The 17,330-nt window shown below is 40.5% G+C and overlaps 1 protein-coding gene and 1 long non-coding RNA gene across 2 annotated transcripts in view; one reads left to right on the forward strand and one right to left on the reverse strand.

The window, feature by feature from the left end:
- DIAPH2 (diaphanous related formin 2) overlaps positions 1 to 17,330 on the reverse strand; it is a 2,404,298-nt gene that overhangs the window by 130,883 nt on the left and 2,256,085 nt on the right. The window lies entirely within an intron of this gene.
- LOC115094410 lies at positions 10,496 to 12,739 on the forward strand. The gene is made up of 5 exons (XR_003857548.1): positions 10,496 to 10,578; positions 10,664 to 10,793; positions 10,880 to 11,020; positions 11,121 to 11,196; positions 11,639 to 12,739. It is a non-coding gene; the product is annotated as an uncharacterized LOC115094410 (long non-coding RNA).

The raw sequence follows: 17,330 nt of genomic DNA on the forward strand, positions 1-17,330 counted from the left end.
AGGACACGATTCACATCCCTAATATTAATTTCACTTGCATGCAGAAAATGGTTTTGAATGTTCTTGCAGAAGATGTTTTTTCATTCACTTATGTTACTGTACTGTTAGATAAGGCGATTATTTTAAGGGATGGACTTAGCTAATTTTCACTCTCTGGATTGGGTTGCTGTGAGCATAAAATTGATAGGCTTTTTGCATCAAAGAAAGTAGTGCTCACAAAGTAATGTAGGAGGATGGCCTGTGTTCTGGTGCACCACCAACTGCAGCAGTCACCCTACATACCTGCATATGCCTGAATTTTATATAGTCCACGCAATTGCATGTACTTTATTTAAAATATGCCTAGCATGTGTATGTGTGCTCCTAATATTAAACAGTTATGTGAGGAAATGTTAATCGCGTATTTTCCTTAAGACTTGATTTGTCAAGAGCAAGTGAGTATAATTTTAAAATGGGTGCATGAAGCACATGACCTGTTTTACCAATTCAGCCACTTGTTTGCCCAGTCTATAAGTCATCCAGATCCCTCTGGTTCTTCAGCCTGTTGTAGAGTCCATCAAGCTAGGGTGAGAGAAAACATAGTAGAAATGTAATCTTTTTGAGACTTTCCTCACTACAAATGACGTCAAATCTTCGCCAAGGTGTACTGTGCTGTTCGCACGTCTCACTCTACATGCGAAATTGGCCCCTAAACCACCACCAACACCTCACCTCGACCTAATAGGCGGCACTCTTATAGAGATATAAATACGTAACTACTATGAGGACTTATAAATAGTCTCTCTCTCTCCATGCAATAATACCTAGGCGAAGCACTAAGTTGCCACAAGGTGCGGTATCTGAAAAAGTTCCATAAACATGGCCCCTTTTGTTATCGCGGGCATTATCATTGTATTATTAACTTTTTTTGATGAATCTAGGGGCAAGTTTTTATGATTATGATCATGTACACCTAATAGCGAGCAGAAGTAAATATTTGAAGTTAAAAGAGTGACGAGCATCACTTTAACAGATTTTAACTGGAACACTCCGGTCCGCCCCTTTTTTTCCTACGCGCAAAGTTACTCACAATCCCTGTGTTATATGCCTAAGTAGCAGCTTTTAAAATATGGCTTATTCATGCGTGTGCTCTTTTACATGTGTACGTAGTCTTATGCATGCACAGCTTTTTAAAATCTTCCCCCCATTCTGTATGATAAGTGGACAGGATGAAAAAAGAGACAGGAACAAGGAATCTGATTTCTATTAGCTAATGCAAGGAATGTTGGTCAGGGTATGATAGCTAACATCCATGGAAACAGCCAAGAACAATTGGGCACTCAGCTGACTAAAGAGAGCTGCATTCTTTAAAAAGCCATCCTTGGAGTGAGTTCTATTTTGCTTGAATGTTTACAGTTACTTCTGCTCTCCTGTTTTCACTTATGCCTACAGTTACTTGGGGCTGTGAGATGCAATTTCTCTGCACTTATTTCCTTTCAAGCTGTGATCAATGTTGGAATGGATGTTTAAGTAGAGTGGGATGAAACATGATTTTTCTCCCACAGAGGAACAATCTGTAATTTGAAGAAAAGTCCCAAACTTGGCAATATTACTGAAACTGGGAGGTAATCAGTAATGCTAATTGGCTGGAGCCATTATATATCAATACTTTTCATCTGCGACAATTAAGCCCAAATGTCAAGTACATAAATATAAACAAAACATGCTACCAGAAGTCCTCTGCGGACCTATTGAAAGCTGAAAAAATATAAGAAGTTCATTTAAAGGAAATGTAGAGAAATAGGAATTCAAAGGTTAACAGTGTTAAGTCTTGGAATTCACATAAGATGGTTTATAAGAGAATAAAGAACCGCCCAGTGATTTGGTCATAGTGCCCTACATTATACCACAGCATTATCTTGATTATATTGTATACTAATCTGTTTGGTTTCTTGATTATATTGTATACTAATCTGTTTGGTTTCTTGATATTAGATTATTGTAAAATTCAAAAAACCCACACAAAAAAGAAAAAAAATTCCCAGTATCTCTCTAATTATATAGCTGTCATTATAATCTGTTTCTGTGGGATCATTTACTAGCTAAAGGACAAGTAAACTTTCAGAAAGTGTCTTGCCCTACCCAGCTTGACCTAGGTATAAACTGTTTAACTCCCTCCCACCCTACCCCTCTGCCCACCCACCCCTAGGTTTGTATTTCTAATGTAGTCATCCTAACTTCATAATAGGCAACCAGATAAATTAGTAAATTGATTATTCCTTAGGTGTACCAATCAAATAACTTACCTAAATGAGTACTATTCAATGCAACTGCTGTGGAGCCTTTCTATTGAGGGTAATCATATGGAAACTTAAGGCTTGCCCCTTTTGTTCAAAACTCTCTACCTTGGAAAAGGAGCTGGATGACTTTAAAGCTGAATTAGCTTCAATAAAGAGAGTCTCAGCCATGGTACATTATTCAGGAAATAATTTCCACTTACCACTGAATAACCAAAACTCAAGAAAAAAAGAGATTTACTGTGGGCTCAGGTAGGATAAGACCTGTAACCCACAGACACCCATTATTGAAAGCTGTGCAGCCCACAACTCTATCCCCCCACTCACACAGGCCATTAAGGAACTTAAAAAGTATTACAGTGGGCTCTGGTAGAATAAGACCTGTGTTCCGTAGACACACACTGTATCAAGTGCAACAAGTACAAAATGCCGTATTAAATTCTGAAGAAGTCCTTGAGAAAAAGATTGAAATGTTATCGGAAAAGAGAGAAAAAACCCAATGCATACAGAAATTCCAGATCAGAAACCAAAGGAAAAAGCTCACAGTGATGGATGACTGTCATCAGAGGCATTAATCTGTTCCCTTGCACAAATGCAAAGAGAAAAGTGGATAACAAAACTCAACTAAATAGGTCACAAAAGGAGTCCAGGAACAGCAGTAACCTGAACAAAGAAAGCTGGAAAGCTATGAGCACAAATGCTCGTAGTTTGGGTAATAAAATCCCAGATCTGCAAGCCCTAATGGTGGAGGCGGACTTGGACGTTGTTGCTGTCATGGAAACGTGGTTTACGGAATCTCATGACTGGGATACGGCAATACCAGGCTATAACTTGTTAAGGAAGGACAGAGAGGATAGGAAAGGGGGAGGAGTGGCTCTTTATGTCAGAAACAATATCCAAGCATCTGAGCTGCAAGGAAGATGGGGCAAAGAAGAAGCACTATGGGCTGACTTAAAAAAAGATGGGGCATCCATTTTTTATTGGAGTGGTTTACAGGCCTCCAAACCAAAAGGAAGAGCTGGACAGAGATCTGGTTGAAGACATCCACAGGATAGCAAAGAAAGGAGAAGTGGTGATCATTGGAGACTTTAATATGCCAGATGTAGACTGGAGAATCCCATCTGCAGAATCTAAAAATAGTAGAGAAATAGTGGATGCCCTGCAAGTAGCTTTGTTCAAACAAATGGTAATGGAACCCACGAGAGAAGGAGCTATACTCGACTTAGTGCTCACTAATGGAGATAATGTCTCAGACGTCCAAGTGGGTGCCCACCTCAGCACCAGTGATCATCAAACAGTATGGTTTAATATCACAAAAAGGACACGGAAAAGAAGCACAAAAACCCAAGTTTTGATTTTCAAAAACACAGACTTTGATGAAATGGGGAAGTACCTGGAGGAAGAACTAAAAGGCTGGGAAAACGAGAGAGATGTGGATCAACAGCGGACCAATCTAAAAGGAGCAATTACCAAGGCAACTAATCTATATGTTTGAAAAGTAAAGAAAAGCAAAAGAAAAATTAAACCTATCTGGTTCTCAAAGGAGGTGGCTGACAAAATAAAGGCTAAAAGAACAGCATTTAAGAAATATAAAAGATCCCAAAAGGAGGAGCACAAAGAAGAATATCTGGTAGAACTGAGGGAGACGAAGAAATTAATCAAGATGGCAAAAAGTCAAGCGGAAGAGAGGATTGCCAAAGAGGTAAAGAGTGGTAACAAAACATTTTTCAGATACATCAGTGAAAAGAGAAAAGTTCAAAGTGGTATAGTGAAATTGAAAGGTGGAAAGGATCAATGTGTGGAGAGAGACGAAGAAATGGCAGAAATATTAAATGAATACTTCAGTTCTGTGTTCACTAAAGAGGACCCTGGAGAAGGACCGTCACTAGTTAACAAGAAACTGGAGGGGAATGGAGTAGATGTAACTCCATTTACAGTAGAAAATGTATGGGAAGAGCTGATGAAACTGAAAGTGGACAAAGCCATGGGGCCTGATGAAGTTCATCCCAGAATACTGAGGGAGCTCAGAGATGTGCTGGCGGGTCCGCTGTGTGACCTGTTCAATAGATCCCTAGAAACGGGAGTGGTGCCGAATGATTGGAGGAGAGCGGTGGTGGTCCCGCTTCACAAGAGTGGGAACAGAGAAGAGGCTGGTAACTACAGACCGGTTAGCCTCACTTTGGTGGTGGAAAAAGTAATGGAGTCACTGTTGAAAGAGAGAATAGTGAACTATCTACAGTCGGGAGAATTGCTGGACCAGAGGCAGCATGGATTCACCATTGGAAGATCCTGTCAGACAAATCTGATTGACTTTTTTGACTGGGTAACCAAGGAATTGGATCAAGGAAGAGCACTCGATGTTATCTACTTGGACTTCAGCAAAGCTTTTGACACTGTCCCGCACAGGAGACTGGTGAATAAAATGAGAAGCTTAGGAGTGAGTGCCGAGGTGGTGGCCTGGATTGCAAACTGGTTGACGGACAGAAGACAATGTGTGATGGTAAATGGAACTCTCTCTGAAGAGAGAGCGGTTTTAAGCGGTGTACCGCAGGGATCGGTGTTGGGACCGGTCCTTTTCAATATCTTTGTGAGTGACATTGCGGAAGGGATAGAAGGTAAGGTATGTCTTTTTGCGGATGACACTAAGATCTGCAGCAGAGTGGACACACCGGAAGGAGTGGAGAGAATGAGACGGGATTTAAGGAAGATGGAAGAGTGGTCGAAGATATGGCAGCTGACATTCAATGCCAAGAAGTGCAGAGTCATATTTATGGGGAGTGGAAATCCGAATGAACTGTATTCGATGGGGGGAGAAAGGCTGATGTGCACGGAGCAGGAGAGAGACCTTGGGGTGATGGTGTCTAATGATCTGAAGTCGGCGAAACAATGTGACAAGGCGATAGCTAAAGCCAGAAGAATGCTGGGCTGCATAGAGAGAGGAATATCGAGTAAGAAAAGGGAAGTGATTATCCCCTTGTACAGGTCCTTGGTGAGACCTCACCTGGAGTATTGTGTTCAGTTCTGGAGACCGTATCTCCGAAGAGACAGAGACAAGATGGAGGCGGTCCAGAGAAGGGCGACCAAAAAGGTGGTAGGTCTTCATCAAATGACTTATGAGGAGAGATTGAAGAATCTAAATATGTACACCTTGGAGGAAAGGAGGAGCAGAGGTGATATGATACAGACTTTCAGATACTTGAAAGGTTTTAATGATCCAAAGACAACAACAAACCTTTTCCGTAGGAAAAAAATCAGCAGAACCAGGGGTCACGATTTGAAGCTCCAGGGAGGAAGATTCAGAACCAATGTCAGGAAGTATTTCTTCACGGAGAGGGTGGTGGATGCCTGGAATGCCCTTCCGGAGGAAGTGGTGAAGACCAGAACTGTGAAGGACTTCAAAGGGGCATGGGATAAACACTGTGGATCCATAAAGTCAAGAGGCCGTCAATAAAGAGTGGGTGGCTCGCCAGAATGACGGCTACTGCCTGGAGATAATACCCTTATTCAATAAACATACACATGGTTACTGTGACTCCAACATCGCTCTAAGCTACAACAGCAAGAGGAAATGTGGAAAAAAGGATTCGCACTCACAAAGCGGGGAGTAGCTGGCTTGTTACGGCGGTTACTACCCCAAACCAAATAAGCCTGATACTTCACTTTCAATGCATATCCAGCATAGCTCTCTGCTTCAACGGCAGGGGAGAAGAAAAACTGATACTTCACACATATCCAGCATAGCTCTCTGCTTCAATGGCAGGGGAGAAGAAAAACTGATACTTCACGCATATCCAGCATAGCTCCCTGCTTCAACGGCAGGGGAGAAGAAAAGAGGATTCGCACTCACAAAGCGGGGAGTAGCTGGCTTGTTACGGCGGTTACTACCCCAAACCAAATAAGCCTGATACTTCACTTTCAATGCATTTCCAGCATAGCTCTCTGCTTTAACGGCAGGGGAGAAGAAAAACTGATACTACACGCATATCCAGCATAGCTCCCTGCTTCAACGGCAGGGGAGAAGAAAAACAACCTATAAGGGCTGAATAACATATTCTGGGTAAAACAGATAGGCATGGGTGTAGCTTGCTTATTGCGGTGGTTACTACCCCTAACTAATCAAGCTGGATATTTCACTTGGATGCAGCTCCATCACTGCTCTCTACACTAATGGTGGGGGTGGAAGGGAAATAGAACCAAAGAGCTAAGAGAAACAGATAAGTATGAGAAAAGATGTGTGTGAGGCTTGCTGGGCAGACTGGATGGGCCGTTTGGTCTTCTTCTGCCGTCATTTCTATGTTTCTATGTTATGTAACAGCAATATATTTAAAGGAGGGAAGGGCAGTTGAAAATGGATGGATGAAACTAAGGGAGAAAGAATCAACTAAAATGATATTGAGAACATTAAGAGCAGCCTCATAACTAAAATTATAGAACAGGAAGAGAGAAATATATAAAACAGGAGGTAATGGACATATCAAACAGAGAGAGAGAATAATGTAAAAACTCAGTATTTTCACTGTCACATTTTGTTTTAACTTTAAGATTTCTCTTAATTTCATTTCCTGATTTAATAGTATAACATGAATGAGAATGTTATAACAGTCCAAAGAAACAAATATGATATTACTATGGGGCCTATACGAAAAGTGTAACATGCATGTTGTTTTGCAAGAAATAGTATGCTATGCAATACGGCCTTAACATGCACATTAAGACGATCCCCAAACCTGTATGTGCTAAAATTAGTGCCGGCATGAATGTAAATGAGTGTGTGCCATATCCAAATGTGGCGCTACCAAGTTTATTGTAAATAGAATGGTATGGAAACCTCCACCTGCTATTTAGGGTGGGCACAACACCTGCCTCAGACCAGGTGTAAACTTTTTCACGAGCACAGAAAGTCTTGAAATCCCCCTTCCTAACCAGCTTGAAATGAAAAGGCTGGTTAACAGGGGAATTTCAATATCCCCACTCCCCAGGGTACCAATGAAGAAGGCAGTGGTGTCAGGTTTATCAGGGTGTCCCCAGGTGAGCCTTAAACTGCACACCTAGTTTAGGGGAGTCCTGGATTTTCCTGCAACAGCAAGGATTGACATGGCAAGAAAGTGCAATAAGGTAGTTTAATAAGAACATAAAAACATAAGACATGACATACTGGGTCAGACCAAGGATCCATCAAGCCCTGCACCCTGTTTCCAAAAGTGGCCAATCCAAGTCACATGTACCCAAACATTAACTAGATCTCAAGCTAGTATTCCTTATTGATTAATAGCAGTTTATGGACTTCTCCTCTAGGAACTTATCCAAACCTTTTTTTAAACCTAGTTACACTAACTGCCGAAAGCACATCCTTTGGCAATGAATTCCAGAACTTAATTATGCGTTGCTAAGTTAGACTAGGCGGCACTCCATGAAGTTAGCTACTTGCTAACTTCATGGCGTGCCGCCTAGTCCTTTCATTGAGAGAGTAAACAACCAATTTACATTTACCTGTTCAAGTCCTTCCATGATTTTGTAGATCATATCTCCCCCTCAGTTGTCTCTTCTCCAAACTGAACAGCCCTAACCTCTTTAGCCTTTCTTCATAGGTGAGCTGACAATTTCAATGTATTATCCACCTTGTGCCTAGATCTTTTTCCTAATATGGAACCTAACACTGTGTAACTACAGCAAGGGTTATTTTTCTCTATATGCATCACCTTGCACTTATCCACTTTAAATTTTATCTGCCATTTGGATGCCCAATCTTCCAGTCTCGCAAGGTCCTCTTGCAATGTATCACAATCTGCTTGAGATTTAACTACTCTGAATAATTTTGTGTCACCTGCAAATCTGATCACCTCTCTTGTCATACCCTTTTCCAGATCATTTATAAATATATTATAAAGCACTGGTCCAAGTACAGATCCCTGTGGCACTCCACTGTTTACCTTTTTCCACTGTGAAAACCGACCATTTAATCCTACCAAGCTTTAACAGCAAAAGCAAGATAAAGTCCAAATATATGATCCAATGTTACAAGGCACTCACGGCTATCCAGTGGATATCCCAGGCACTTACTGAAGAAAGCTTATAAGAGGGCACTCTATGCACACCGGGATTGGCTTCTTCTTCCGTCCACCAATGATACAGATTCTCGCATCACATATGTCTTACCCTATTCGAGCAGTATTGGGGAAGTCTCTTCTATTATCAATAAATACTGGCCGGCCCCTTGACCATCTTTGTAGATCGGCCCCAACGTGGCAAAAACATCCAAGACTTTCTAGTTTCCTCTTTTCTGACATCTCCAAGATATTCCTTAGAGCCACCTAAAGGACATTTTTCCTGCGGCCACTGGCCTGCCTGTGTTCATTCTTATAGTCTGTCTACTTTCATTCATCCCCACAGTGGCAAACACTATACACTACAACACACATCCTCCTGTGAAATTACTGGAGCTATCTATTTATTTCTTTATTTATAAATAATCTTTTATATACCGACGAACGTTGGGAACATCTCATCGGTTCACAGTAAACAGAATGTAGCTAACAAGCTTTACAGAGAACTTGCCCCTGTAAGTTATATGTGGGCAAAACTTCCCGCAAATTGAAAGTCCGAATTTTAGAACACCGCTCCTGAATCAAAACAATAGATTGGAGGCTCCGCTACAGAACACAGGCACATTCACAACCCACATGTTGTCTGATTTACATTTTTTTATTCTAGAGGTCCCATCTCCATCCCCTCGTGGTGGGGATTTTTCTGCCTTTTAAATCCAACTTGAGCAGCATTGAATTTTTTTAGTTCCACTCTTTATTCAATGCTGGCCTTAATAAAGAATTGGGGGCAGTTTTCATAGGCTACGCGCGTAACCTGAGGAAATCTGCCCCTGCGCGCGTCGATTTTGCATAGGCTCGGCAGTGTGCGCAAGCCCCGAGACGCGCGTATGACCCGGGGCTTGCAAAAAGGGGGGGGGGGTTCGGGGGCATGGTGGTGGTCCAGGGGTGGGGTCGAGTGCTCTGGCACAGGGGCCTGTGCCGGGGCATGGCGTGCTGGCAACTGGCCGGCGCGAGCAAGTTACTCCTATCTCAGGCAGGCGTAACTTTTGCTGCAAAGGTAGGGAGGGTTTTAGTTAGGGATAGGGGGTGGGTTAGATAGGGGAAGGGAGGGGAAGGTGGGGAGGGGGGGCTGGAAAAAAAGTTCTCTCCAAGGCTGCTCTGATTTTGGTGCGACCTTGGAGGGAACAGGGAAAGCCATCTGGGCTCCCCTAGGGCTCGGCATGCGCAAGGTGCTCATATGTGCACCCCCTTGCGCGCGCCGACCCCGGATTTTATAACATGCGCGCAGCGCATTTAAAATCTGGCCCATAGAGTGGGATTCTTTTTTTAAAAAAATTTTTTTTTTGACTTTTTTGCGATTATTTTGTTTTAAGCACATTCATTTTCTTTTCTATTGCTTTTCTCTGCTTCCCCACCTTCTCCTTCATTCTTATTGTGATAAACACCTTTTCCAGTCTTCTCTTGCCCCTCTTCATTAAGCACTTTAACATGAGGATCCTCAGCCCTTTTTTATTCTTTGCCTCTATTGTCTTTTATTTTCAATATGTGACATCCGCGGCTTCACTTTTAACTGTATATCTGGTTTTCCCTCCGGTTTTGCTTCCCACACTGGCGACATCATGATTGACAGCCCTTTTTGGTGGCGACTACATTTAAAACCCTTTGGGGCCGATGCAAAAAAGTTGCGCTGAAAGCGGGCACTGTGTGTTTAGCGCCCGCTTTCCTAACTCGCCCCCAGGCACCTCTTCTGGGGGCGTGATGCAATATTTAAATTAGGGCTTATGCTGTCGAGGAGGCGCTAGGGGCGATTGCGCACCCCTAGCGCCTCCTTGACAACGTGAGCCGGAGAGAGGTCCACTGTCGGTGGCTGTCCACTGGTTAAGAAAACGGACCCTGAATTTATCAGTGTCCCGTTTTCCTAACCAGCACACATGCAGGGGTTAGGAAAATGGATGCTGATAAATTCAGCGTCCATTCTCCAAACCTGACTATGGGCACCAGAAGGAGTTAATACATCAATATTAAAGTGTTTGGCACTTAATATTTATTTAGTCACTCCTTCACTTATTGCCGATTGGTCCCTTTACTGTCAGAAGGCTGTCCTGAAAGATGATTGGTCCTTTCACTGACGTGACAGTGAAGGGACCAATTGCTGATTGGTTCCTTTACTGTCACATATCAGCCCCTTTTGTCTGCAGTTCCCTCTTCCCTGTGTTGCACTTAATTGAAAGGCTTTAAGCAGCAGTGTTTAAATTACTGTAAGTAATGTCTTCCTTCTCCCTCTTTGATCTACTAAGAACTTCATTTAGCTGGTCTGCAAGTTTAACCCTTTTTTCTTACTAGGTGCTTTTGTTTGCTGACTCATTCCTAGCTGCGTTTCCTGGGTTTTGTACACATTTGCTTCACCCGGTGATCCAGCCTCGGTATGGCACTGCCCAGCGTTAACCGTAAACCTTGCAGGCAATCCATTCTGGTATCTTTATATTTTTTCCTCCTTTCCTTCTAACAGCCAATATTTATCTTTACTGTCTAATATAATTTTTATCCCTCTTTTTCTAGGCTATCAACTACCAAGTATTTCCTTCCCTAACAATGGGCTCTAGCACGGTTCCCCGGCTATCTCTCCAGTGCCTTTTCTACTAGTTTAATCATCAGGGTTTTGACCACTTTCAAAAATATATTTTCTAGCACCCTAAGCAGGTAATTCTGTACTTCTTGCTAACCTTGTTCGGCATGACAGCTTTTCATCAATTGCTTTTTTCTGATACATTTTTTTCCTCTCCTTCTTGTTTGTTTTCAGGAGCTCTATGCAAATCCTGTTTACAACCAGTCATAAACAATTCTGCTTTTCTTTTCTCTGGTCATCTTTATTACAGGTTTGTTTGACATTTTGCTATAAACCTCTCAACCATTTTTTGTCTCATGGTTTTATACCACCTTTTAGACTTTTAATCACTGCCTCTTAAATCTTTCTCCAGGTTACTTTGTTGCATGATTGTGTTCATGTTATTGGTGCATTATTTATATTCTATGCACTTCACTTATCGCAACTCCAATTTAAATCTTATAATTTTAAAATTATATATGCTTTAATAAGAATATATATGCAGAGTTTGCCCCTTCTCACCTATAATGATGTTTCTACTATAAATTTATTCAATGTAGTACTTTATTCTGTCAAACTTTATATTAATATTTATTTGTATGCTTTTCTGTATTACACACACATTATACCATATATGCCCCTTGCTGTATGCCCTCTTTGTGGTTTTGTATCATGTTGTTGGCATAATCCTTTTATTTATACTCTATTTACAGATTGCATTCTACAATTTTAAAGTCAGCATTTTGTCCTTCCTGATGCAGCTCTGCGAAACATGTCCCGGGTCAGGGGACTGAATTTGTTAACATCCAATTAGGCGACTATTTTGTACTTCTAATTAAATTCTTATAGGCCTCCTCTTAACACTATTCTAAAATCCAGATGCTATTTGTTGTATTACATTCATTTTGTTAATTATTTTTATTTGATTTATTGTCCTAACTTATATTCCACAATTTTCTTTTTGATATCCTTACTGGGGTGATTCCTGCGCTTTGGTCCATCTTCTCCTTTGTAGACAGGAAAATGACCAGACAAAGCAAAACTGGAGCAAGGATCCTTGACAGAAACCAAGCACTCATGGACTGGACAGAAACAAGGAAAGAAAATTAATGATAATACAATGAATCAGTGTTGGGAGCAGCTGAAAGTGAGGCGGATATACCCAGCCCCATAGGCACTGGTTTGCTATTGAACCAATCAGGAGCAGACAAGAAGATGACAGCTACTGAGAGGCACAAAGCTCAGAAGACTGATCCCAGGGCTATCTATAGGCTAGAAGTATTATTTCACATGTGGCACCGTCTCTTTCTCCCCCCCCCGAGAAGATGGCCACTGCCCTTCCCTCCAAGAAAAGATAAATAGTTTGGTGCCCTGACAGATCTCCTCCTTGAGCAAGATGAGCAAACCACTGACCTGACAGTCCTCCTTCCTCCCTCCATACCCCTCATAACAAAAATAAAGAGTCCCTGCTAAGGGGCCTCCTTCCCCTTCTCTGACCCTGATGAATCCCTGTCCTTCTCCAAGGCAGATCCCACCCCTTACAGTTTTAAATGTTGGGCAAGTTCAGCAGGGACAGGAAAAAGAACACCTCCGTGCTGACATGCTCCTAGTGACTTAAAAAATGGCACCGGGTGAGCTCTCATGCTTTTTTCATCCCATGCATGTATGGATACTGGCTCTTTCATCTTTGCTTTGAAAAAGGGGAGAGGGAGGAAGTCCATTGGGATAGCAGCCCCTTCATCTCTGCCATGCTAACCAGCCCCTTCAGTTCAGCCATTTAGCATGGGGGATTTCACTATTTATATACTCATAAATACTAGTATATATATATATATATATATATATATATATATATATATATATATATAGATATAGATGTACCATCTAAAATTCTTGAAATTATACAAAGGCAAAACATTTAAAACCCAGAAAAATCCCAGAAAAAAAACCATTCACATATACACAAATACCCAGTGATAGAAAATTTACTTCATAACTTGATGTGAAAAATAAGGATGACCCATCAGCATTCAACACATAACTACTATACATGGTCTTAGTTTAATACCTAAAGAAAAGGCTGTAGGGGCTCAGGAAATAGCCAGAGAAAACTGTAAATGCACGTTAACCAGAGGCATAGAGGACTTTTAACATAAATGAAACATGGTATTATTGCTGCTCTGCTATAATAAACATGTTTGATGAAAAAGAAATTAATTTGAGCTAAAAAAAAGATGCCTATCTGATGCAAGTGAAAGTTTCTGCCTAATGCAGTGGAAAAATTGTTAATGAACATTGTATCCTTCTTAAAATACCCCTCTATTGCCGCAAAGAACAGCACCTGCCTGAATCACTTGCTGGTTAAGATTTGCGCATACTGTAAAAAGCCACTTTAATTTCCAGACAACTTATTAGAACCCTGTCTATGTTTTATGAATTGATAAAATATCAACTTGTCTATCCCGACGAAGTTGTTTGCAAAATACGCACCATGTCAGGGGACACACTTGTTGTGTTGTGAATAAATATGTTGTTGCACATTTGCCTAATTGGTCTACATTGCAGATTTTTTTTAACACAGCTTTTCAAAGAGTTTTTGCCACACATCTCTTTCTTGCTTATTAGATTCTCATTTTGCCATTAAAATCAATGCATTAATAACAAATAGGAGAATAAAGTATTTGCACAGTTTATTCATATAATTACACAAAAACATTAGATGTCAATTTTGGGTCGTCATTACTATATAATGAACTTTCTGCCTTGGGTGAACTATAAACTATGAGGTCCATATTTGGCCATTGTGCAGCTCAGCTAGTTAGCAGGATAGACTTAGCTAACTTAGCCTATATATTCAGTGGCAAGTCCGGCTATCTTAAAGCTGACCAGATAAGTTTATATGACTAACTTTATTATGGGCCAACCAGAGATAGCTGGATAACTTATCTGGCTAATTCTGAATATGGGAGTTTGCAGGATAACTTATCCACTTAACTCAACTCCTCCCAGTTATGCCCCGGGAATACCCCTAACTTAGCCAGCTAAATTCTACTTGACTAACTATTAGCTGGCTAGAATTTAACTGGATAAATGCCCACATTTTCATTTAATGCTTTTGAATATGGACTCTGTATTGTTTTATGACTTTTCATTAGTTTATGTAGTTGCACTATATATGTCATCACAAAAGTTAATACAAAATTAAAAACTTCAAGAGAGTGATCAAGAACAGTTACCTTGGAATTTTGCATTTTGAAGAGCTAGCACTCAACATTACATTTTTTCCCAGATCAATTATTTCATTTGTAATGTTCTCTATATTAAAAATATCCATTGTAAGAGTGGTACAAGTTAGTAAATTCACATACAGATTGTTTTATTTTAATACAAAATCCCTGAGCAAAGTTATAATAGTAATAATGGGCTCCTGTAATAATAGTGGTCACTGCAGTGATAAGAGATAATAACTATAGTCCATGGAATATAACAAAACATATGCAGGACATTCAACAGGAGAACTTCAATTGTAGAGATGTTGCCTTCAGAGCAAAAGGGCTGTTGGTTCTAGTCATAAGAACATAAGAACATGCCATACTGGGTCAGATCAAGGGTCCATCAAGCCCAGCATCCTGTTTCCAACAGTGGCCAATCCAGGCCATAAGAACCTGGCAAGCTCCCAAAAACTAAGTCTATTCCATGCTACCGTTGCTAGTAATAGTGGTGGTTATTATCTAAGTCAACTTAATTAATAGCAGGTAATGGACTTCTCATCCAAAAACTTATCCAATCCTTTTTTAAACACAGCTATACTAGCTGCACTAACCACATCCCCTGGCAACAAATTCCAGAGTTTAACTGTGCGTTGAGTGAAAAAGAACTTTCTCCGATTAGTTTTAAATGTGCCACATGCTAACTTCATGGAGTGTCCCCTAGTCCTTGTATTATCCAAAAGAGTAAAAAAATGATTCACTTCTACCCGGGTCTAGACCTCTCATGATTTTAAACACCTCTATCATATCCCCCCTCAGCCGTCCCTTCTCCAAGCTGAAAAGTCCTAACCTCTTTAGTCTTACCTCATAGGGGAGCTATTCCATTCCCCTTATCATTTTGGTAGCCCTTCTCTGTACCTTCTCCATCGCAATTATACCTTTTTTGAGATGCGGCGACCAGAATTGTACACAATATTCAAGGTGAGGTCTCACCATGGAGCGATACAGAGGCATTATGATATTTTCCGTTTTATTCTAATAATTCCCAACATTCTGTTTGCTTTGACTGCCGCAGCACACTGAACCGATGATTTCAATGTGCTATCCACTATGATGCCTAGATCTCTTTCTTGGGTAGTAGCACCTAATATGGAATCTAACATTGTGTAACTATAGCATGGGTTATTTTTCCCTATATGCATCATCTTGCACTTGTCCACACCCTGCAAACCCCCTCACCAAAACTCTTCCAATACGCATCCACCAAAGCTCGTGCCATATCCCTAGCTGGCCCTATGCTATGGAATTCCATGCCTACTGATTTACGCCTGGAACTGTCCCCAAAATCCTTTAAACAAAAGCTCAAGACATGGCTCTTCACTAAAGCCTACACATGATCTGCACAGTTTCTTTCTCTACCCCTTTTACCCTCTCCTCTCTACCTCCTCTTTCTCTCATCCATTAAGTTTAGACACGGAAGACGACACCCCACCTTTCCTCTAACCTCTCTCCCACCTCCTTTTTACAACAGCCAACACTAGTCTCATTCCTACCTATTTCATCCTTAGCTCCTTCCTTTCTATTTATAAAACTGAAGAATTTGCTGTTTTTCAGCCCTACATGTATATAATCTCTTCCTTTTACACCTTTCTCTCTTCCTCCCCTACTTAAACTCATACCCTCTCCTTCCTTTGCCCCCCCATTATTCTCCCTTGACTCTTTTATAAATTGTAATATTACAACTACTCCATATAATATTATCACTATATATCTATTTATATTTTATAAATTGTTTTTTGTTAATGCATTTAACCGTTTTTAATGTAAAGTTTTCTCAGTTGTTTTCTTACTGTTTTATGTAAAACGCAATTGCGGATTTTATTCTATGTACACCGACGTGAAATCTCTGATGAGCGGCAGTATATAAAAACCAATAAATAAAAATAAATAAATAAATAAATTAAATTAAATTTCATCTGCCATTTAGATGCCCAATTTTCCAGCCTCACAAGGTCTTCCTGCAATTTATCACAATCTGCTTGTGATTTAACTACTCTGAACAATTTTGTATCATCTGCAAATTTGATTACCTCACTCATCGTATTTCTTTCCAGATCATTTATAAATATATTGAAAAGTAAGGATCCCAGTACAGATCCCTGAGGTACTCCACTGCCCAATCCCTTCCACTGAGAAAATTGTCCATTTATTCCTACTCTCTGTTTCCTGTCTTTTAGCCAGTTTGTAATCCACGAAAGGACATCGCCACTCATCCCATGACTTTTTACTTTTCCTAGAAGCCTCTCATGAGGAACTTTGTCAAACGCCTTCTGAAAATCCAAGTATACTATATCTACCGGTTCACCTTTATCCACATGTTTATTAACTCCTTCAAAAAAGTGAAGCAGATTTGTGAGGCAAGACTTGCCTTGGGTAAAGCCATGCTGACTTTGTTCCATTAAACCATGTCTTTCTATATGTTCTGTGATTTTGATGTTTAGAAGACTTTCCACTATTTTTCCTGGCACTGAAGTCAGGCTAACCAGTCTAATTTCCAGGATCTCCCCTGGAGCCCTTTTTAAATATGGGGGTTACATTAGCTATCCTCCAGTCTTCAGGTACAATGGATGATTTTAATGATAGGTTACAAATTTTTACTAATAGGTCTGAAATTTCATTTATTAGTTCCTTCAGAACTCTGGGGTGTATACCATCCGGTCCAGGTGATTTACTACTCTTCAGTTTATCAATCAGGTCTACCACATCTTCTAGGTTCACCGTGATTTGGTTTAGTCCATCTGAATCATTACCCATGAAAATCTTCTCCAGTATGGGTACCTCCCCAACATCCTGGTCAGGAAACACCGAAGTAAAGAAATCATTTAATCTTTCTGCGATGGCCTTATCTTCTCTAAGTGCCCCTTTAACCCCTCGATCATCTAACGGTCGAACTGACTCCTTCACAGGTTTTCTGCTTCGGATATATTTTAAAAAGCTTTTACAGTGAGTTTTTGCCTCTATGGCCAGCTTCTTTTCAAATTCTTTCTTAGCTTGTCTTATCAATGTCTTATATTTAACTTGCCAACGTTTATGCATTTTCCTATTTTCCTCTGTTGGATCCTTCTTCCAATTTTTGAATGAAGATCTTTTGGCTAAAATAGCTTCTTTCACCTCTCCTTTTAACTATGTCGGTAAT

The sequence above is a fragment of the Rhinatrema bivittatum genome, chromosome 6 (assembly GCF_901001135.1).
Source record: "Rhinatrema bivittatum chromosome 6, aRhiBiv1.1, whole genome shotgun sequence".
NCBI lineage: Eukaryota > Metazoa > Chordata > Amphibia > Gymnophiona > Rhinatrematidae > Rhinatrema > Rhinatrema bivittatum.